The 24420-nt window shown below is 38.4% G+C and overlaps 1 long non-coding RNA gene across 1 annotated transcript in view; it reads right to left on the bottom strand.

Annotated features, from left to right (window-relative positions):
• LOC307195525 overlaps positions 1-24420 on the bottom strand; it is a 309693-nt gene that overhangs the window by 191466 nt on the left and 93807 nt on the right. Inside the window, exon 3 of the long non-coding RNA XR_013830854.1 lies at positions 10267-10317. This is a non-coding gene — a long non-coding RNA (uncharacterized lncRNA). The remainder of the gene's footprint in view (positions 1-10266; positions 10318-24420) is intronic.

The raw sequence follows: 24420 nt of genomic DNA, 5'->3' as shown, positions 1-24420 counted from the left end.
AATCAGACCTTGAAAGGGGCCTTAGCCAACCTATGTCAGGAAACTCGAGAAAATTGGATTAAGTTGCTTCTGATTGCTCTGCTCTGCCTGATGTTAGTCCCAAGGGATAAGTTAAAGTTAAGTGAATTTGAACTCATGTACGGTAGACCCATTCCCTAAACCAGAGAGAAGGGATACCTTAATACACTTGAGATAGAACAACTCAAGTGTGCCCTCCAGGTAGGAGAAATTATGAAAGCTCTCACGGCATGTGGTAACCAGGTGCTGCCCACACCCCTGACCTGCCCCCCCCACCCCTTCTGGCCAGGAGACCTGGTGAACCTAAAACCCTGGAAAACCGGCAGCCCACAAAATTAGCTCACTCCTAAGGGGAACAGACCCCACTTGGTGATCCTAACCACTCATTCTTCCCAAAGCTTCAGGGGATCACTCTGTGGGTACATCAGACTCAAGTGAAGAGGGCCCCAAGCCCCCAACTCCAGAGAGACAACCTGGGGCAAGGAACCCCCTTGACTACTCATGTGAACCCCTCTCTGACCTGAAGCTTCTCTTCCAAAAAACAACAGAAGTGCAACCAGAAATATTCAGGCCAGCACAGTGAGCCTCAACATCACAGCACACTTTTGCCTGCAGGCAAAAGACCTAGATACCTTCATTTCTAGGAAAATTTGACATGTGACCATTATTCTCTTGCTAATATTTGGGCCATGTATCTTAAATTGTCTGGCGTCCTTTTTCTCCAAAAGGTTAGACAAATGGTGATCACTTAGGGATACGAACAGTTAGGGCCAAGGCCAGGCGACAACCAAACGTATCTAAAAGCAGCTGGGGAGAAGTTCCACTCCTCTCCCTGGGGTTGTGACAACGCCCCATGTCAGCAGAAAGAAGTTACGGAAGCTGGACCATCGCCCCTCGGTGCCCCTCAAGAACGCGGAGCAGAACAAAAGACCAAGGAGGGATTTGCCACCAGCAAAGCCCATTAAAAATTCCCAGGAGGGCTTCTCTGGTGGCACAGTGGTTGAGAGTCCGCCTGCCGATGCAGGGGACACGGCTTCGTGCCCCGGTCTGGGAAGATCCCACATGCCGCGGAGCGGCTGGGCCTGTGAGCCATGGCCGCTGAGCCTGTGCGTCCGGAGCCTGTGCTCCGCAACGGGAGAGGCCACAACAGTGAGAGGCCCGCGTACCGCAAAAAAAAAAAAAAAATCCCAGGATATAAAAACAGAATCTGGGCATCAAAATTAAGTCTAACCTGTTTTTTTCTTTTCCTTTGCACTTTGTCTAGTTTCACTTGCTCATAGGGTGCCGCATGTAGAGGCCTCACACCGGGCACTTCAGACCAGGGTTCCCAGTGCGAAACAGCTGCGCTGATGCCTCAGCTTGGCGGGCGGCCAGGCGCAGAGACACTGCGCCTGGCACTGCGATCTGGAGCGTGAGCAACGCCCCTTCGAGAACTCCGCCCCCTCCCCGCTGAAGCCCAGGAGATCCTATAAAGCAGCCCCACCCGCGGCCTGTAGGGGAGTGTGTGCTCTAGAGCAAGAGCTTGCACCTCTCCATTCTCTGATCAAAGAATAAAACTTTCAGGGATCGAGCCCAGGCTTCCTGCCTTGGGAGCGTGGAGTCTTAAAAAAAAAAAAAAAAAAAAGAATAAAACTTCCCTTTGCTTTTGAACCAAACTCGATCTCATTCTATTGACTCAAAACGAAACTAGGCAGGAGGATCCTTGTTGGAGGCCCACTCAGGAGGGTTAGTAACAATATCACTGTGTCAGGGTCTGTTTTCCACACTCTCTGGTATCTCTACGGCCGGGGGGGGGGGGGGGGCGGTTCTTGGACATTTGGTGCTTCATTTGCCCTCCTGTGGCCTCCCTATATGAGCACCGCAGTGCCTCTCCTCTGATCACCTCCTACAGTTCTTCTGGCTTTGGAGAAGAGATTATACTGTAGGGGGGGTGTCAAGTGTCCATTTATCACATTATCTTAAGCACAAAACAATCTTTTCCTCTAAATTAGGGGACAGCAAAATAGAGTCCTCCAGCCCTGATACCTGTTTTTATAAATAAAGTTTTATTGGAACATAGACACACACGTTTGTTTTAGTGTCACCTATGGCTGCTTTCATGCTACAGTAGCAGAGTTGAACAGTTGAATCAGAGACTTTATGGCCCACCAACATTAAAAAACTTACCATCTTGCCTTTTATAGAGTTTGTCCACACTTGCCCTAAAGCAGCACAGCCACAGCACATCCTGTAACATTTTAGAGTGCTACTTGAAGGTGTAGGGAATACAGCATGATATAGAAAGCTACTTACAGCTGCTATTTGATGAGATCATTCTCATGGTACCCAGGTCAGATTTGCTCACAGTTTCCTTCTGAGAAGCTCTGCTGAGTTCCTGTCAATCCCTTTGGAGCCACTTATTCACATTAAAGTAGTATGCCTTGGGGTTCAGAACCAAACGCTGTGATGCCTGTGTGAAAGAAGTGTTTTCTCCTGCCCTCCAGCGTAAGTCCTGCGTCCCCAGTCTCACATTTTTTTCTCAAGAGCTACCCCTTTACAGAATGATAAATTGGTAGTGGAAAAGTCCACATCCTGGAGGGGAAATTGTACTTCCTGCCCAGAGGATGAAGTGTTACCCTAGAACCTCCCAAAATGATGCCATTCATTTTACATTGTATCATTGTTCTCAATTATTTACTGTCTTAACTTGCAATGTCCTCCTATGCAGGTAAATTTTCCCACATGACTGACTTCAGACTTGACCATACGACTTGCCTTGGCATAGCAGATCTCAAGTATCTGATATCCTAGCAGAAATTTGAGCCACCACATAGTTCAGCATTCACACTTTTCCTTCTGCTTTGAGGAGATCATGTTCCAAATCATGACTGGCAATACGGTCTGCATCTTGGCATGAAGAAGACACATGACACACAAATAACTCACAGCTGCCTCGGCTAACACATAACATGAGTGAGAAATAAACTTACATTGTTATAAGCAACATGACTTTTAAAATTTTTGTGCTGTTACTTAGGATAATGGTGAAAGACAGCCATCCTAGGTAGCTCAGGCTGACATCATGAAATATCATAGACTGGATGGTTTAACAACAGAGATTTACTTGTTATAGTTCTGGAGGCTGGGAAGTCCACAATCAAGGTGCCAGCTGATTCAGTTCCTAATGAGAGCTCCCTTCTTGGCTTGCAGATGCCTACTTCTTTGCTATGTCCTCAAATTGCCTTTCCCCTATATTCTTCTTCTTATAAGGGCCACTAATTTCATTCTGAGGTCCCCACCCCCATGACCTAATCTAAATCTAATTACTTCCCAAAGGCCCCATCTCCAAATACCATCATATTGGGGATTAGGGATTCAATGTATGAATTTTGGAGGGACATAAACATTCAATTCATAATAATAACTAATGTAGAAACTGGTAACAGAAATGAAGTACTGACATAATTAAAACTCTAAAACATGTAGCATTAGATTAAATGTCAGAGATGGTAAGACTGCCATCACCTGGGACAATTTAGAAGGCTTTGAAGGAAGGGAATGGTGGCTTTAGACCAGCGGTTCTATTCCAGGGACAATATTGCTCTCTAGGCAACATTTTGCAACGTCTGGGGACATATTCAGCTGTCACAACTGAGTGAGGGGGTGCTACTGGCATCTGGTCGATAGAGACCATAAATACTGCTTAACATCCTACAGTGTGTGGGATAGCCTCCCACAACAAAGAAATACTGATCCTAAAAATGTAAATATTGTCAAGGTTGAAAAGTCCTGCTTTAGAAACAGAGATTACTAATAAAAACATTAGTGTATTTGGTCACCTTTGACAAGTTATTTCAAAAACAGAGATAAACTCAAAAGAATTGAGCAATTTGCAAGCAGGTATGATGCTGAGTATGACTAATCCAAAATCAAAACTTTCTGAGTTTTTTGTTATTAACATCACAACTATGGCATCTACAAAAATATCTCAGCTCAGGTTCACAAAGAACAGTTCATTTCCTTTTTTTAAAGCCTCTCTTAATGACCAAGTCAAAAGCCTTCTGCAGTTCCTTCACCTTAGCTCACCATCTCCTGTAATCTACTGTTCAACTAGGTCGCAACTCTACAAACTGTGTTCTATTTTATAGGCCAAGAACAATTCAAATCCATCGACAGGGGAAAACAATCCCCCTCACGTAAGAAGCAACATACTAGTTTTCAATGTACACACACAGCTTAAATTATTAATCAGAATTCTTCGCTGCTCTATCTAAAAACAACCGTTCAGATTTCTACAGTTTTCCTCAAGACCAGTGAATAGGTGATTTTTATATCTGTGAAACAAAAGGGACAATCTAGATGGTTTTTCCAAAACAGGCAAACAAAAAGTCTGCTTCAAAGATGAATTCAAATAGCTATCTTTTTATAAGAACATATATGGAGAAAGAATTGGTTTTATTTTTTCCATTTTCTATCTATCAAGATTTCAAAAATCAATGGGCTGATGTTTGAAGTCTTATTCCCTAACTCCAGTCAAAATAGCAGGGCTGTGATATGAGTAGAAAAGATGGGAACGGGGAGGCTCAAGGAATTTTCTATACCACGACTGATACTAAACAATTATATGCACATCCACTGTTACAGAAGCTACTCCCAAGACTGTGCTCTCTTTTGGGGACTCTCTTTGTTACAGTGTCCATACTGAGACACTCAATTAAGTAATAAGACTTTACTAATGATCCTCTGAACTTCTCATGCATAAACTTCTTTTCCAATGAATTAGTTCAAAAATACAGCCACATTTCAGTGTGAGAAGTTGTTCAGAACTTCAAAACAGGGAAACGCTTCCAGAATGTTCTGCCAGTTTGGAAACTCCAGCCTTGCCAAACTTATAAAAGCAATGCCAGTGAGCCTGAGGCACACGAAGCCAATGTGCTTAAGTTCTACCGGGATGGGAAATAGTCCATTTCCAGATAGCATCCCAAAATGAATAAAATGAAACAAAACAAAACTTTTCTTCCTGTTACTGCTACCATTGAATATTAAAACTCTCCACTGAAGACAAATAACCCCAAGGAAGTCAAAGGATCACAATCGTATGAATGTAAAAGAAAAAACAAAGGACAGACTTAAATATCACTAAGTTCTACCAACTTCATATTTGTGTGAACATTAAAAATAAACAAGAACATAAATATTAAGTCCAGTCAAAATGTTTCGGCCGAGTTTTAGCTATTCAATTCTACAAATACAAATAACTCATTACATTTTTCTCTACAATGACAGCAATTAAAATTTTTTAATACAGTACAAGTAAATTTTTCAAAAGGATTGACACAGGTAGGGGCTAACTAGCCGAGAACACTCATGCTTACAAAAACTCAAGTTTTCCCTCTTAATTCTTGATCCCTGCTAGATCACATTTCTCAGTCCCCTTCCAGTTTAAGTGGATAGAGTGATGTACACCACTTCTACGATTAGTTTCTACAAGCTCTCTGCTGGCCTCCATGTTCTGTCTCTTTTCTGGAAAAGACCCTAGAAGATGAGAGAGCCACAAGATGGAAAGAGCCTGAAACCTGAATCTCAGTGTGAGTGAAAAGATGCCCACCAAACACTCAATTAAAGCTGGAGGTAACCAAGATCAAAGCCAGTGGGGTTTGAGGTCTTCTGCTGAAGCTGTTCACCTCCCTTTACTATTGATTTGATGAACCCAGGGCATGTTTGTGCACCCTGAGAATGGAGGAGACCTGCACTGTCCTTCCCACATATAGCTTAGGAAGATAGCAAGAGCCTGGAGAAGGAAGGGATGCATGTGGGTCTAAGCAGACAGAGACAGGGACAGCTTCACAGAGATTCCCAGTGCCCCGTGTGGTCTCAGAGCAGACGATTTCAGGGCACAGTGGCAGAGCAAGGACAAATGGCACACACAGTTGACTAATGCAATGTGTTTTTGCCCTCACTCCACACTGCTGCAGCCACATTCCCCTTTGCGGTGTCTCCAGAAACTGACCTATGCTCCCTCTACACAGCCTTCACTGTGGCCCAGTCCCAGCACAAAAGTATTGGAGTTTCCAGACCAGAAGAGACCCAGAAGGAATCAAAATGTATAGTGACCATAATCTGGTTTGCCTTATATTTGTTCTCTTGGTGTAGTTATTTCCAGCACCCCCTTTTATTCTGGAAAGTATCTGATGTAGATGATAAATAACATGGTTTCTATAGGAATAGGGATGTCTATATAAAGGTCTGTTCATGAATATACAATATTAAGGATGACATGTCCCTCCCTGGCCATATTCCAAGACAAACCCCCTAAAACTTAGATTCAGCCTGAAGAAAAAGGTACAAAGTTGACTAAGATTATATTTCTGCCACTGGGTAAAATGGAGGCTCAAAAGAGAAACTGAATTTAATTATAAAAAGTAAGTTCTATTTCTTACATTACTGAGTTGTAGTGAAATTTTTATCTCTACCCATACATGTCACACACACACACACACACACACACACACATGCATACACACATATACACACTATAGTACAGGATATATCAGGCTTCAAATCCAAGTTCTTTTACTCACTATTAGGATTTGGGTTTGTTTCTCAGCCTCCCTGAGCCTGAGTTTCCCCAACCTCATCTATAAAATTAGGATCATAATTCTTGATTTTTATTGTGAGAATTAACATGTTTAATATGTTTGCTTGAAAATATCATTCTTTAATGAAATTTATACTTAACCTGCATGTACTTACATATAGCAAAAAAAATTCAGTGGAAGGAAGAGTTTACCCAGGTCTATCCATGTGACTATGCTGGAAATAATGAGCATGAAGAGTCGTATGACGTTTGGTCCTTCGTTCCCTGCCTGCCCGCATTTCCCTGCTCACACTGTCACACGTGTTCAATTTTGATGATGTATCTAAAACACAGCCAACAGCCATGGCCCTGCCACAGCAGATTTCCAAACATTCTCAGAGAAACAAAAGGCAAAGTGACCTGGAGATCATTGGTGTTGGCCAGGTCGGCCACATGATCACCCTACACTGATGCTGCTTGCGCCAGGCTCTGGGCTTTCAAACACACCTGTTCATTCCACCCAGCACGTGTGCCCTTGTGGCAGCACCACAAGCATCATTCATAGACCTGCTCCTGAAAGTGGGGCTTTTCATCGTGGCGGCAGCCCTTCCCTGCCCAACTGGCCTAACCTAGCCCTCCCCATCTCGCTGCATCCCATCCTTAAAAAAGTAGCACAATCACATAGCAACAGCCGCACTGGTAGGTGTGTACAGACACCAGGGTAATCACGTCCAGGAGGGCAAAGTAGAAAACCAAAAGGATGACAACTGATAACGATAACACAGTCACTAAGCACTGGATTTATGCCAGCCATTGTATGAAGCACTTTCCATTAATTGTCTCCTATAAGCCTCACAACAACTCTGTGAGGCAGGGGCTATTTTATCATCATGTCATAGGTGAGGAAGCTGACACTTAAAAGGGTAAGTACTAGGAGAGATATTTATTGAGGGCTTACCAAAAGCCAGACACTATTTGAAATTTTCTGCATATATTTCATTTAGTTGCTGTAGCAAGTCTATGAGGTAGTACTAATATTTTACCTGTTTTACAGATGAGGAAAATGAGTATACAAAGTGAACTGAATTTTCCCAAGGTCATCAGTAGCTAGTGGTGGGGATGGAGTCTGAACCCAAGTAACTTAGCTCCAAAGTGTACATTCTTAACCACTTTAATATAACTAAGAACTGGTTGGTTAAGTCTTCTGGATTCCAAGGCCCAAATCCTTAACCTCTCAATCACATCAGATGTCAAAGTGTTATTAACTGTCATGATCCCAAATGGATTCCTTTTATTTTGCATATGGGGAACCTGCGATCAGAAGGGCTCATCGGTCTGCGAATCTTCAGCAAGCTCTTGGCAGGACTTCCTGTAGTGCTGTGCATTGTAAGGGAAGATTCCAGTGAAGTGACAGCCCCTTACACAGCTCTGGGGCTTATGTGAGCCCTCTGAGGCAACCTGACACTTTGGGCAGAGCTGTGACTCCCAGTACAGAATGTGCTAGATTTCTCTCAGTGTGGATACATAAGAATACATTCTTATAAGAATGTATCCACATTCAGTATGTACGTAAGAATGTATCCACATTCAGCCTGTTACTCTCCAAGTCCTTCTGCTTAGACACGAAGTAAGAAGAAAATTAAATAGTTGAAGCAAATTCTCCAATTGTCCAGGCTCACAGGCATATATTATTGGGAAAAAAATTATATAGAAAGGCAGTATGGCAAGTAATTCATATGGAAGACCACAGACCCTGGAACCACACTTCCTAGGTTTAAAGCTCAGCTCTGCCATTTACTAGCTGGATGGTTTGGGGCAAGTAACTTAACATCTATTTTGCCTTTCTGCATCTGAAAAAGGGGTGGTAATAAAATCTTCCTCATATATATATAATATATATATCACATAGTAAGTTCTATTTAATTTTTTTGCCATTATAATTACTAGGTCCTTTATCTGTTAATGAGCTGAAAATTCTGATAGAATATACCTTCAAAACATTTTCTCCTGTCTCTTCTAATCAATGTGCACTATCAACCTTCTCCAGTCTTTCATTTTTCTCTATCCTCCTACTCTCCCAAACTGTACTTTTGAAGTCAATAAAGGGGCAAGCTCTGAATACAGCGGTATATCAGGCTCATTAAAACATTAACAGCTATCTTCTCACATCCAGGTCACTTAATTTTGATAAATTAAGAAACTAAGTACAGGAGGTTTTAGAGTGAAAAATTTGAGAATTAGGGAGTAATTTGTAGTTTCTTTCAGACTAGCAAATTGCATAGACTGGAAAGTTATAAAATTTGGAAATTAAACTTAACGTTGTCCATGTATGACATTTTAGAAACTTCTTTGATTAGTCATCAGTTTGTTTAAATTTTCATGCTAGAAAATGCTCATATTTTACAGTTTTCTAAATTTCAATTCCTAGGTTCTTGTACTATTAACATAGTTAATACAGTATAATTTTGTTAGTATAGTATAATTAGTATAATATAATGCTTGACCAATAGCATTATAATGGTGGAATCCGAAAATTTAGACCAAAATCTTTTACATTTCTTGCTTTTTACTTAACAGTATAGCCTTGTGTTGTTAATTAACTTGATTTTGGGAATCCTTTCACAATGTATACATTTATCAGATCATTGCATTGTACGCTTTAAATATATTATAATTTTGTCAATTATATGTCAATAAAGCTGGAAAAAATATCCAAACTTTTATAAAGAAAATTTACTTCATTTTTGATTCAAATATTTACCATGTATTTCATAAAAATATTATTTTGCATATGTGAAGCACATTGGAAGAATACACAATATCTATTTTTAAAAAATTAAGTTTCAAGTTATTCTATACTCTTCTTTACTCACAATAGGTAATTTTTTTCAGATGACCAAGATAACTGTTTCCAACAAAAGTCTATGCTAGAACAAATACTGTCTATATAAAACTCTTTATTAAAACAAATTATTACCAATAATTGTATAATAATTGTATATTAGAGCACAAGCTGCAAGTTACCTTATAATTAACAATGTTATTTTGAATTTAACTTTTCTACTGGAAAGCACCCTACAAATTCAGGATTTCATTTATCTGTTAATATGCCAACTGTTATGAAATTTTCCGCAATTCAAAAATCCAGTGATTAAACAGCTCTTCGATAACAGTCTTGCAAAACAAGCCAGTGGAATTATGCTTATTATAGAAATACTAGAGTTGTATCTAAAACCTTTCCATACTACTTCAGCTTTTCAACTCTTAAGGGAATTAGAAATTAGACTCTATTTCTAGCAAAATTCCAATTGGGAATACGGAATGACCTAAAAGAAGGGAATAAACCTGGTTATTACAAAAGAGACTCAAATAGATTTTGAATAATAAGCTCTCATGTCCTTTTCCAAGTGTAGGAAAATTTTATCATAAAATGTATGACCCACTAGTCACTTAGAAATCCAGTAAAAATATAAACATAAAATATAAGTGTGCTTCAGGTAAATTCAACATAGCAGAAATCCAGGGAGAATAAAATCAAACTTGAATCAAATCCAGAAGGTATAGTCATTTTTTTAAAGATCAGAATATAACCGTATTCCTATGGCTTGATTTTTTTTTTTTTTTCTTTCAGGTTGTTGGATTACTATCCCTTCCGCATCAGCCTTTGAGTAAAAAAAGAAGTTCAAACCTACCTAAAAATTCATGAAGATTTGATTCTGGTGTTTTCCCAATTCCTGTTCCACCTGCAGCCAAAAGAACAGACAGCAAATTAGATAATCATTATCTGAAAACCTTGTCTCTGTTGTGCTGTTCCAGGCAGTAGACTAAGAAAAGCATCTCCTGGGCACATAGGTGTTCAGAGAAGGCAAAATGAAGATATCAACGGGAGTGGGCTCTGACTTTGACCACCCACCCGAAGCCAGCTACCACAAAGTGGAGCACTGGGCCGACTATCCATGGCTAGCCAGCCACTGGCCACCATTTTAGAATTATGTAGGAACCACAGAATAAGTCACAAGCAACAGAGCAAATCAATGGTTCTCCAAATTACAGAAATTACAGAGTTCTGCCCAATCCCATGTTCACCCACACCCCCATTTAAAACTCAGTACCTCAGAATTTGCTCAGATACGCATGAAATATGAGCAGTATTTTTAAGTATGATATAAAAATGAATGGAAACATATTGATATTCTCAAAGTATCAGGTTTAATTCTGATTTCTAGGGTCTATAATAAATTAATATTACAATCAGTTAAAATTATTTGCATAATGGAGACAAAAATGAAAATGGGACAGAAAGTGAGGGAAAGAAAGACAGAAGGAAGAAAGAAAATTATAAATTCAAATTTTATTTTATTGGATTACTTGTCTCGCTATATTTTATCTTTTAAAATGCATCTAAATGGCACCAAGGCAACTAATTAATTCAGCTAATCAATATATGGAATTCAGAGAACAATCCTATCTATACTAAGAAATAGGATATTGTTGGAATTTTGTATTTTTCAATGTCTATCAGTATCAGGCATACAGGACCAAAATGTCTTTGTATGTCTCTCAAGCTCCTTTAGTTGCAGCTTCTTTAGTCAGACTTTCACACTTGTTTATCTCCTCTATTTAAGGTTTTAAGTGCAAGAACAAACTCTCCAAAAATACAGTATCTCAAATTTAAACAAAAAATGCTAGCCTGTTATCTATTATTTGTATAAATCTACTTTATAATTTAATTCTAATACAAATGTGTGCTAATACTTAGATGCAGCTTGAATCCATTAATTAGTTTGTATTTTATGGATGTTGATGGAATCTTAGCAATATTATTATACCTCTTAGTATAGACATTACAGCCAAGGAAGTACATCTTCCAATTATCTTATTACCTGGCATATGCTTAATTATTGTTGTTGTTACTATGAAGACTTTGCTAAGGTAAGGCTCATAAAATTACATTTCAATTTTCAATTATTCCTAAAAAAATTCTTGTGGCAAAATATTGCCATCTCTACTGCAGATGAAGAAAGTGATCAGCAAATTGTTTTTGTGTGATTTAATCATTTATTTCGCAACAAACCTCATCCACTATTGTAACAGCCAATTTCTAATTGATAACAGTTTGCAGGTGACCCCATGTCATTTTTGTTTATGACAATTTTCAGATGGTCATCTCAGTGCTTTTCCTAGTAGATATGTGTTCAGCAGCCAGTGCAACATCACAGGTGATCTTAATTGATACCCAAGTGAATTGCCTCAACAAAGAGGTCTATAATTAAAAAGCCACATGACTAAAAATGATGAATTCCCTCCTTACCATCTATGCTGCTTCTTCTCGATCAAGGTTGAAATACATATTGTGGCAGCAAGCCTGAAACCCTGTGACAGCAGCACATAAGCCATCTATCTCTGTTCCAGCCAACCAAGACTTTTAACCAATATTACATCCACTTACAGTGACAAATTAATAATTACCGAAAATGTTTTAACGTGCAAACACAGTAGGTACTTAATGTGTGGATGAGACATTCCATTTAATATCACATGTTGACTCTCTTATATATCAATTCAGTTTCCAGCAGTAAGTCTGTATTGTAAAATATGATAATCTGATGTAAAAAGAACTGTAAAACTAAAATGTTTACAAATAAAAAATTCTCTGAATAACATTATATAAATATCATAAGATGAGAACTGGTCAGAACTTCCCACAGATAACTAAATCACTGATGTCTTTACAATTTTCAAAGAGAAAAATTAAAATTTCCTAAATGGGATGATAAAGGCAGCAAGGTAAGTATCCCTGTTGAGCGTGATTCCTCCAGGGTGCACACGTGGTCCAGAAGTCTCCTCAATGGAGAAATATTTGTTATTTTTTATAGAGTCACTGTCGTCCAGAACCAGGCTGTATAAAAACTCAACAGTGTGGGTTATTTTTTTTTCAAATTCCAAATTAGATAAATGTGTTATTCTCTGCCCCCTTCATAGACTCCTTGGGAAGGAATGTATGGTCAAAGTTACAGAATTTACAAGAAATGAAGACAAAGTGTTTGAAATAAACATCTACAATAATAGGCACAGCTCATAAAAAGGAAGAGTGAGAGATAAAACTCAGTCTTTCTGGATTGAGTTGTCGGGCTGAAGTCCCTGAAAGGTACAGAATGCTAACTAAAAAAGGTATCCGGGTGGTAGTTCTTTTCAAACACATGTATTTCTCAGTCTATGTAGTAATTAGAACACTTGAAAATTCACTATAACAATATCTCATGTGGCCTGGTCATGGTTTTTCTCTCCAAGATAGTTTCATTATCTTTCTTCATATTTTACTTTTCATTTTTCTGCTGCTCTTCAAGGACATGTTTCCCCTAAATGATGTTAATGTGAAGGACTTATTAAGTACAAAATGGAGTGATATGTTCTGGTCATCATCTTATCCAAGGGGACTGACCATAAATTATAAATTGTGTGGTCTTACGAATGCTATTTCTATCCATACAATTCTTACCATCATCCTAAAAAATAACATTCCTCAAAAAGCATTTTATCAAATGAATAATGGAGCCCTATGGACACATATAGGAAAACATAAGCAGTTTTCATAATAGATGTCTGAAAACATGATATGTTCACTGATGTTTGGCATTGTTTTAGAAAAATGCTTTGCATCTTTCTGCTAATGCTTTTTGTCTTAAAGCATCTTGTAGTATCCCCATTAATCTGAACAAACTCAACAAACAAAGAGCAAGGCTGCTTTGGCAGAAGGACAAAGGACACTTTCCCCTCAGCTCATAACAAATTGCTTTCATTAAGAACAAATGGTCTTGGAACATTATTCTACTTGAATCGCCGCCGGGTGACAAGCCCAAAGGGTACACCCAATGTTCACTGTAAACAATAAGAATGGGTCTCAGCTAGTGGAATGTCCTTCTGTAGTTTAAAAACTCCATATTCTGGGAGCATGAGACAGGCCACTTCCAATAATAAAACACCAATTTGTGATAACTTTCAACAGTTGTTATAGCTTCAGACTTTGTGATTAAGACAATTCCAAATAAAATGGAAATCACAAAGTGGCAGAAAGTTTTCGGATACTTTTATGTTTATTATTGGAGATAATACTTTTCTGAAGTTGCATTAAGAAATGAATAGCTTATAGATATCTTAAAAGAAACACCTATTTCAAGGTTTTTCTACACTATCAGGAACTTGATCTTTAGTGAAATATTCATTGCAAATGTCTTTTAAAAAATTCTTGCAGGGCTTCCCTGGTGGCACAGTGGTTGAGAGTCTTTCTGCCGATGCAGGGGCCACGGGATCGTGCCCCAGTCCAGGAAGATCCCACATGCCACGGAGCGGCTGGGCCCGTGAGCCATGGCCGCTGAGCCTGCGCGTCCGGAGCCTGTGCTCCACAACAGAAGAGGCCACAACAGTGAGAGGCCCACAACAGTGAGAGGCCCACGTATCACAAAAAGAAAAAAAAAACTTTTTGCAAAACTTAAAATACATGACACTAAAAATAAAACAAATTTCAGCTTAAGTGCAAAATAATAGAAAAGGGAATTGTAACATAATATAAAAATATTCTGTGTCCATAGTTTTAGCTGATTTTTTTTGTTTGTTTTTGTTTTTGTTTTGCGGTACGCGGGCCTCTCACTGTTGTGGCCTCTCCCGTTGCGGAGCACAGGCTCCGGACGCGCAGGCCCAGCGGCCACGGCCCACGGGCCCAGCCGCTCCGCAGCATGCGGGATCCTCCCAGACCGGGGCACAAGCCCGTGTCCTCTGCATCGGCAGGCGGACTCTCAAACACTGCGCCACCAGGGAAGCCCTTAGCTGATTTTTTTTGAATCACTGGGCATTTTTCTTATATACTTCCAATCAGTGAAGCTTACAAAAAGACAACAATTTATAGATATTTCATAATGTGACCTTTAACTCTTTTCTATTTTTAAGCATGTTTGATTTTGAAATAACTTAAAGTCAGTATTTAATACATGAAAAATAGGTTTCATGTGTGCACACCAACTAACTCTTCATAATGCTATTTTATTATTTCACTTACCACACTACGTCTTTACTACGCATTTATAAATTTTAGGTTGCAGCATACTATAACTCCGCTGTTTAAACTGAATCAGATTTCCAGACACAGAAGGTGTTTTAAAAAGCAAGATTAAAAGCCAGCTAAGCCAGAGCACTTCAAAAGCTCCTTGGCCTTGCCCTGAGCAAGAAGTTGAGGAGAGAGGAGGGGTCATAAGAAGTACATTTTGTGTTTGAATAAGGAATTGATTGGGGGAAGAACTCCAGGTTAGCTGAGACAGAAGATCATAATTTTCTACTCCTCCAACAGTATGTCAATAAAAGAATATTAGAGAATCTATCTTCTAAAGAAGCAGTCTGTCTTTTGGTTTCATCATCACCATCAAAAAGCATTTTTGTTATTCACCCAGTGGCTTCTCCACAGGAAGCAGTATGGATTGGCTTGAGTATGGGAAGGAACCACAGAAGAGTCACCATTATTTAATAAATCCTTACATCATATACGATGCAGGTTGTAGAGAGTATCTTTACTGTGGCTCTCTTTGCAGCCTCATACATATGTGCCAATAGGAAACAAACAGATACATAAATAAACCCATTTTAGAATCAAAAAAAACAAAGCAAAGCAAACATAAGTGACTCCATCAAAACTCTATAAACTAATATTCTTCATTTATACTGTAGGTGTATGATCACTTTTTTCATTCCATAATTTACTGACTTCAATCCTGTAACTATTTTAGGAGTGCCTAGTATGTGCAATCACAGAGATACAAAAGACAAAGTCCCAACTGAAAAAAGAGGCACCACGATTTCTATTTAATGGCCAATACTTTACAACTTTATACAGTTGAAAGAAAAAAAAATTATAGAATATTGACTTTATTAATTAATAATGTGTTAATAATTTTTTATAAAAGCCCAAAGCCTTGAATTTCAGAAACTTTCAGCTGGAGTACATCATAAATTAAATGATGGCAATACTGTTGAAACATTATCTGTAGCCTAATTCTCTGTGACATTTTAAATAACTAGGGGGGAAAGAGAAGCCCAAATTATCGGTAGGAAGACAGAAAGATCTTTGTTATCTGACAGAACGTAAGAGTGGTTTTGATTTGAGAAAGTATGGACTTCATTGTTCAGAAAGTAATGTATATATCCCTCCTGGAGCTCTAATTCCTGTTGTACACTTTGACAGCCCAACCTCCAAGGTGGCTTTGTCCTTGGAAACAGGGACCATAATCTGGAAAAGAAGGCTTTTCCTCAGAAGCTTGTTTAAATGACGTCTTCCAGTTCCTCTCAGCTCTGGTTCATGATCACTGATTCTGAGCTCTGCCTTACATCTTTTCTGATTCCATTTGATCCTATATTGAACCTTGAAAGTACTCCATTCTCACTCTCTCCCTTGGTTTTTCTTACTGGGTCAAAAGGTGTTCAGCCTAAAGCAGATATTTTCTCTTGCTTCTTTCTCCATCTGTCAGAATATTTATCATCGTTAATGGAATGAACCATCACATCACATTTTATCAGAAGGTACCGACCAGGGACTTCCCTGGTGGTCCAGTAGTTAAGACTTTGCCTTCCAGTACAAGGGGTGTGGGTTCAATCTCTGGTCGGGGAGCTAAGATCCCACATGCCTCAAGGCCAATAAAATGAAAAAACATTAAAAAAAAGAAGCAATATTGTAACAAATTCAATAAAGACTTTAAAAAAAAAAAGAAGGTACTGACCAATTGTAACCAGTTCACTAACCAACATCATCATGGACTTCAAAATATTAATTACAAACAATGTTTCTAGATGTTACATAGAAAAAGTTTCAGAAGTCAAAGGAATTTGTGAAAAAAAATAGGTGAAATAAACTTAAGTTTCTTCATTGACTCATAGCTCAGGGCTCTTTGCTAATAAGCACATGAATTTCCAAGGGGAGGTGTGTTGAAGCTTATCCGCCATGTGTAAACCTGTTTGATCAAGGCACTCCCCACATTTTATTTGCAGAACCCTTTCAAGGCCTTATACAGAACCCATTTTGGAGACATTCTTTTGCTGAGATAAATTAAATAAGCCAGGCTGAAAAGCGCTCAAGTCTAAATTTTCAAGATATTTGGATAAATAAGTTATCAAGATTTAATTTTTACATGAATAGTTTTAAAAAAATAAAACTCTTGGAATGTCTAAGATTGATAAATACAACTATTCTCTATTCTCATTTAAAGTTTTTCATAATAAAAAAACCATGTCTCCATGCTCTTGGTCAAACAAGAAACAATCACAACACCATCCTATCTAATTACTATCAGATCCAGAATGACAAGAACCTAAAGTAATTATGTGACACAACCTCTTATAAGTCAATGTAACTAGGCCATAACAAAGTAAAACAACTAAATCTTTTGGAATATATATATATATATATATATATATATATATATATCCAAAAATACAGAGATATACATTGTATATATCTATATGTATAGATAATATAATATTTTATATAATACATATTCCTTCCAGGGCCCAAGTTACAATGTCCAATAATAGTTAATACTAGGAGGTAAATTCACTAAACTCAAGAACGATGTCTTTCTTTTTCACTTTTGTTTCCTCTGTAGCATTTACACAGTGGCTTTTACAGAGTAGGTAGTCAGTGAATATATGACATATAAAAATACACAGATGAGTGTCATGGTGATAGAAGAAAAGAAAGGAAGGAGGAGGGAGGAAAAATAAAGGTCATACAATGTGTGCAGTTAGTCATTTCCTAAGCATTTATTGGCTATCTTGAGCTTCCATTTTCTATGCTAAACACTAGCACAAATATAAAAGTGGCCTGAACTTAGGAATAGCTAGCCTAGTAAAAAGACAGATATTTTAATAAATAATACATTAACAATGTACAGGACTGTAATAGAGGAATGTACAAATATAATGAGAGTAAGGAGAGAACAATAACTCTTTGGGAGGGAAAGGAGGGTTTCAGAAGCAATTAATATCCGGATTGCGTTGTGAAGGATTTTATTAAGTGAAGAAGAGAAGGAGAGCATTCCAGAAGAGAGGAAATGTCATCAGCAAGTGCACAGAAAACTGAAAAGGTATACTGTATTCAGAAAATAGCATATTCAAGAAAGTACTATCAGGGAGGTGATGGGGCTGAGAGGTAGGTGGGGAATGAGAAACAGCTAGATGCTATTGCTGAGAACTTGGATTCATATTACCCATGTTTATTTAATCAAGAGAGTTTTTAAAGTAATGATGCAACTTCAATATGACTCATGACATGGATAAAGAAAAAAAGCCCTCGTCAGAGACTAATTAATTGCAGCAGTAAATTATCAATAAAGGCAAAAATAGTATCACAAGTATGTTTGAATTTGTGAGATAATACATAATACATAAATAATTTGTTCCAGTTTAATCCAACAGACATTGTACAACTTACAGGAAAGTTGATAAATGATGCCTATTTGCTAAGGGATATGCATAATGTGATCACATGTGTGACTTCCTGAAATTCTTAGCTGTGGCACAAAATTTAAAAACAACTATAAAACCTCTTTACATACGTAACTGAAAATACATATTGAAGGAAAACTCTTGCCATCATGAATTTTCTTTTCTCTCCATGGAACAGAGTTTGGGAATCACCACAGTAGACACTGGGGAAAGAAATGAAAGATGATGTTCCCCTTGGCAACGAGATATACTCCATACGCTCTATGTAACTCAGTTAAAAGGAGCAAATTGGTCCACAGAACTCCTTAAAAAGTGAAGTTACTAATAAAAATTTCAAGTACCATGGGAGGACAAAAAGGGGTCATTTTTGTTAGAAAAGTCCTATGATGCCAAGAATGTGACTAACTACCTATTCGTGGGAGGGTAGATCCTTACAAACAAGTGATTTGGGAAGGAAACCCAATTAAACTTTGAATTATTGTCAATTAAGAAGAAAAAATTTTAAAGATAAAACATAGACTAAACTGTCTTTGAAAGCAGATGGAAAATGGCCAATTTAAATTAATGGCTATGTTTTTAACTTAGAGTTATTATTCTCTAGATATTCTACTGTTATCACGGCTACTTGTCATGTTGATGATACCAAGAAGATAGTAACCTTTAGAGCAAGATACACCTAGAATAAAATCTCAGATATGTCACAATCAATTGGATTGCCCTTGAGTTATTTTCTTGATCACTCTGAGACTTAGTTTTTTGCTTTTTTTTTAAATTTTCAAAATGAAGAAATATTCATTTCACTGTGTTGTTGCAAAGATTAAATAAAATAAAATCGTTATTAGCATTATGATATATACTAGCATGGTTTGAGTTCCCACAGAAACAGACCCTTAGACAAGGATTAGAATTTAAGCACTTTGGGAAGTGATCCCAGGAAAAACTTTTAGATACATGCAGGAGTGGGAAAAGTATGGGAATAATCAATAAAGTGCACTATCTGGTCTGCTACCCCTGGGGATACTACTGCTCAAACCTGTTGGGTACTCTGTGAGATAGTGTAAAAAGTTCCTCGAAGTGGTCCCAGCCAAGGGATAAGAAAAATGAGGAGGTTTATCCACTGAATCCCCATCTATTGTTGGCAGAGGTCTGGGTACCTACAGCCTGGGAGTAGGAGGCAGATGCACAGGCTCAGTCAGGGTATCACAGGCTTAAAAAGCTAAAAGTTAAAACTCAAGTCATTCATTTGAATTGGCCATTTTCTTGCCTTCAGAAAGTGGAGAACATGGCAGAACACTGACAGCATCTTCTACATGTACTAAAATACCAATCCTGGGGGTAGGCACCAGGTGTTATTCAGATTTGTATGCCCAGTACATGTTTGTCATGATAGGTACTGAACAAATGGATGAATACACAAATGAATGAGTGAATGAACAAATGAGTGAATGAATGACCATTAGTTTTGGAACAAATATCACTTTCTTTTCCCAGAACATTGTTTACCCCTCAGAGGTGTTGGATGTAAAAATGTATAAATTAGGGCTTCCCTGGTGGCGCAGTGGTTGAGAGTCTGCCTACCGATGCAGGGGACACAGGTTCGTGCCCCGGTCCGGGAAGACCCCGCATGCTGCGGAGCGGCTGGGCCCGTGAGCCATGGCCGCTGGGCCTGCGCGTCCGGAGCCCATGCTCCGCAACGGGAGAGGCCACAACAGTGAGAGGCCTGCATACCGCAAAAAAAAAAAAAAAAAAAAAAAGTATAAATTACTATTTTATAACTGTGAAAATTTTATGGAATTATAAGCAGGTTCTGAGAAAAACTCAAATCTAAAAGGCTGAAGAGCCTTTATTTTGTTATTAGGCACATGTTCTTATATTATCCCTATGAGGAAATCCAGAGCAATTCACAAATTAAACAGAATTTAAAATGAGTTATTCAGCTCATAATAGGTCACATTTAGGTTCTCAGGTAGCATATATAAAAAATAAAGATAAGCCATCCACCTTAGCCTCATAGCCCTGGCTTGGTTACTATTATAATAGAACCAGAAACCAGCTAACAAAAGCCTTCATTGTATAAAATAAGAAAGAAGGCACAACTTTGAGCTGTTGACTCTGTAGCACTGGTCATTTTTCATGATGGTTCTGTGCTCAAACTATTTTCACAAAAACTACCTGAACTTTTATATATTCTAACCAGGTTTAGTGCCAGAAAGTTCTGCATAAGAAATTAAAGTGAACAAGTGTCTCTATTTTATTTTACTTTTTTAGTATTAAAGAGTATCCTTTTATTTATTCATTTTTTTAACATCTTTATTGGAATATGATTGCTTTACAGTGTTGTGTTACTTTCTGCTGTATAACAAAGTGAATCAGCTATATGTATACATATATCCCCATATCCCCTCCCTCTTGCGTCTCCTTCCCACCCTAGTCTGTCATACAGAGTAAGTCAGAAAGAGAAAAACAAATACCGTATGCTAACACATATATAGGGAATCTAAAAAAAAATGGTTCTGATGAACCTAGGGGCAGGACAGGAATAAAGATGCAGACATAGAGAATAGTCTTGAGGACACGGGGAGGGGGAAGGGTAAGCTGAGATGAAGTGTCTCTATTTTAAATGCTGATACCATTGGGAAGAGTAAAGAGCTTATAAGTCACTCATAAGTCAGCAGGAATTCATTCAAATAATAATAATAAATATCATTATTGGGCTCTTTATATTTTTCATCACTGGCTAAGCTCATTTACATGTATTTAGTGTTTTATTTACCCTTCACAAGAACCTGAGGTAGTACTATTATTAGTCTTTATTTTGCCAGGGGGAAACTAAGCCTTAGAGATTTAAGTTACTTTTCAGGCTCACACAGCCAAGAAGTGGCAGAGCTATATTTCAAAGCATGTCACCTCTTTCCACAGGATCTCTGTCTCCCCCAAATGTAAAGAAGCTGGTCATTTTCAACATTGGTCTTATTTGGTCACACATTGGTTAAATAGTTTCTGTGGTTTGTCCAGGATACTACCTAATTTTTACAGCGCTCTTTCTAAAAGAAAATGTGTTCAGTCAGGCAACTGACTTCTCCCCTCAAAAATGGGTGGAACACATCCCATTTGTAAGCCAGAGATTGTCACTCTGCCAGGGCTACCACTTGAATGGAAACAGACTGTACGGATTTCACACCAATCTTACTCTCCCCACCCCTGCACTCCATGTTCTGCCTCTGGTATCTAGTCTCAAGGGACTCAGCTCCCATATTCACCATCCTAGAATATGGGATTCTCAAAAACAAGCAATATAACTTGTTTTAAAGGAAAATTATTCTCATAAATTGCCAAGAGTAGTCTTTCAACTTTATCCAAAAATGCTCATCCGTTGTGACTTACCATAACAAAGGAGGAGTTTTGCTTCCAAAACTAGTAAAACAAACAAACAAACAAAAGCCCGGTTTATTAGATTACAGTGGAACTTTAGTGCTAACTAATTTTGAATTGTTATTACATTTTACTTGATGCATATGGAAGAATATCTATAAAATACATAACTTAAAAGGCCTTATGATAAAATGAGTTTATTTTTAAGAGAAAACATTTTAATTCCCTTTCTCTTACAGTTACCCACTCAGTGCACAGGGCAGAAATGCATAATCTTACATTGATGCTTTCCAAAAATCATCCCCAAAATGACTACTCAAGGAACACTGTAAATTTTTAATCTTTATGTATGCATTTTCTCATCAGGCATCCAAACTCAATGCGGTTGCCTTTTCCTCAAACGAGGCCTCTGTACACTCCAGTAGGATCCACCTGCTACACATGCTTACTGAGAGGTGGCAGCATCCTTTCCATGATCCCTGCCTGGGGTCTCCATTCTCTGCAAGTTACCACTTTATTTTATCTACTTGTTGCAAACTCCATGTGAGCATCTCTGATCACCATGCCAAATACTCGCTTCCACCTCAAACAGAAATGCATGCCCGGAAACAAAGAAATATCTTACTTTCTCTTCATCTCTAGACCTCCTAGATTCACAACGCTGAGTGTCTGCCTATGAGCATTACATAAATTAAGCCTAAGAGGGCCACAGAAAGGCCTGATTCTTCTCTCTTAAACATTATATACATATAACATTATATACATATATATATATATATATAATTTTTTAAGAAAAGAGAAGCTCGGGCTTCCCTGGTGGCGCAGTGGTTGAGAGTTCGCCTGCCAGTGCAGGGGACACGGGTTCGTGCCCCGGTCCGGGAAGATCCCACATGCCGCGGAGAGGCTGGGCCTGTGAGCCATGGCCGCTGAGCTTGCACGTCGGAGCCTGTGCTCCGCAATAAGAGAGGTCACAACAGAGAGGCCCGCGCACCGCAAAAAAAAAAAGAAAGAAAAGAAAAGAAAAGAGAAGCTCTTTTAAACATGTGTATATTAATTTTGAAACATTAATATAAAAGTTATGTTACTTTTGTTGTGTTGAATTGTACTGAAATAAATATGCAGAAAAAAATATTTGGGATATTGTGTTTGATTAGGTTGGGAAAGGTTTTTTTTACTGTATTTTAAAGAATAGGCTTTAGAATGCATGTAACTAACGCAGAAAGACTGATTACTTATGAAAAAGTAGATACAAATTTTTACCACTCTGGTAGACTTTCTATTTAACCATTTAAATATGTGTAACAGGTTAAAGTTGTGAAAACTTTGAAAATATAAAAATGCATGATTATCTTATACTAATACAACATTCTCCTGAAGTGTGGCCAGAAAGCTATCCCCATCCTCTGCTGCACTTGTCAAAAATGGAAAGTGCTAGACCTCCTCCAGAGAGTGAGGTGAGTGAGAACCTCTGGGAGTACTGCTCAGGAATCTGCATTTTACAAGCACAGCAGGTGATTATTATGCACAGTAAATTTAACTATCACTTCTTCCGGCCTGATGCTCAGATTACATTCTCTTTTTCACAGCTACCAGGGAATAGCTTGCAAGACTGATTTGTTTCTACTGTCTATTGATCCCCAGACTCACCTTAAGGTGTTTGTCAATGTTTGGGTCTTTCTGAACAGAACACCTCCACTACTCCCTGTGTCTTACCATTGACTTGCCTCCTACATGAGGCCACTCTTAAAGGGTAAGCACTGGCTGGCTTGGCTCCCCCTTCCTACGCCACGTGACCTCAATTCACTCAAAAGCTGGCATGAAGCAATGGATAAGACTTAAGCCCATAGCATCAGACTTCCTGGCTTCAAAATCCTGCCTCACTGACCAACTGTGTGGCTTTGGACAAGTTTTACTACCTCTTTGTTTCTTTTCTGCAAAATATATGTAGAATCTACCTCTCAGCATTGTGTTAAGGGTTTAACAAGTTAACACATGCAAAGCACTTAGTAACAGCGAATGACACACAGGAAACCCTGGGAAAATATGAGCTAACATCATGATCTTACCCCAGTCCTCCTAAAGACCATCACTTAACCGAAAGGAACCAGTCTTTCTAGAGACGAATTAGAGGGAACTATGACCCAAGCTATAGGACTCTGGGGTGCTTCTCAAATTATGCCCCATAGGCAAAGACTCTTATGCTTACAAAGAGGGGTAACTGTGCTAGAGTTTCTACCTTTTAGCAAGGAATTTGCAGTGGCGTGACAAAGTAAGCTGACACTGAACCAGAATTTTAGTATCTGGAAAGCAATGTAATTGTGTAAATGAAACAAGATGTCTCTATGTAGTGGACTACATTCTAGGAGTGTTAAGGGAAGGAGGGAGGGGTAATAAGGCAGAATAATAAGATGAAAGTATCACCCCCCAGGAAGAGCTATGTGTGTGTCCATGCCCATGTGTGTTTAACCTTCTCTTTTTTTCTATCCGGCCTCGCTGAGGCCACACTCATCCAGGACGTGGAATTCCTGCCCCCCTCAAACAATCTTGCTCTTGGTAGTCACATCTGTATTCCCTAACTTACAGCTAATTAAGTGAATTTATAAACCTTGTGCCAGAATTCAGAAGAATTTCCAGCTAACCATATCAAATTTTAGCTCTGCATGGTAGGTGCGATTTGACTTCATGGAATCACTGGTTCTGCAATTAATTCTTGCATTTGATTGGATACTTGCACCTCCAAAGCCATAGTCTCTTCTATTCACAATGCTATGAATGCAGTACAACTTTACTTGAGATTCAGTATGTCTGGTACTCAAAACACAACAGGAACCTGATCATTTAATTTGTCTGCTCTTAATCCTGTTTCTGCCCCATAGAAGATCCTCAATGTTATTGGTGCAATGGCTGAATGAATGAGTACAATGGATGACAAATCTCTCAAACAGGAAAAACATTTTTTAAAAAGAAAGATGACCAAAGTTACACATAAA

Source organism: Stenella coeruleoalba (genome assembly GCF_951394435.1).
Source record: "Stenella coeruleoalba genome assembly, chromosome: 12".
Lineage (NCBI taxonomy): Eukaryota > Metazoa > Chordata > Mammalia > Artiodactyla > Delphinidae > Stenella > Stenella coeruleoalba.
Note: the sequence above shows the minus strand (reverse complement) of the source record. Positions and strands in the feature narration are given on the sequence as shown.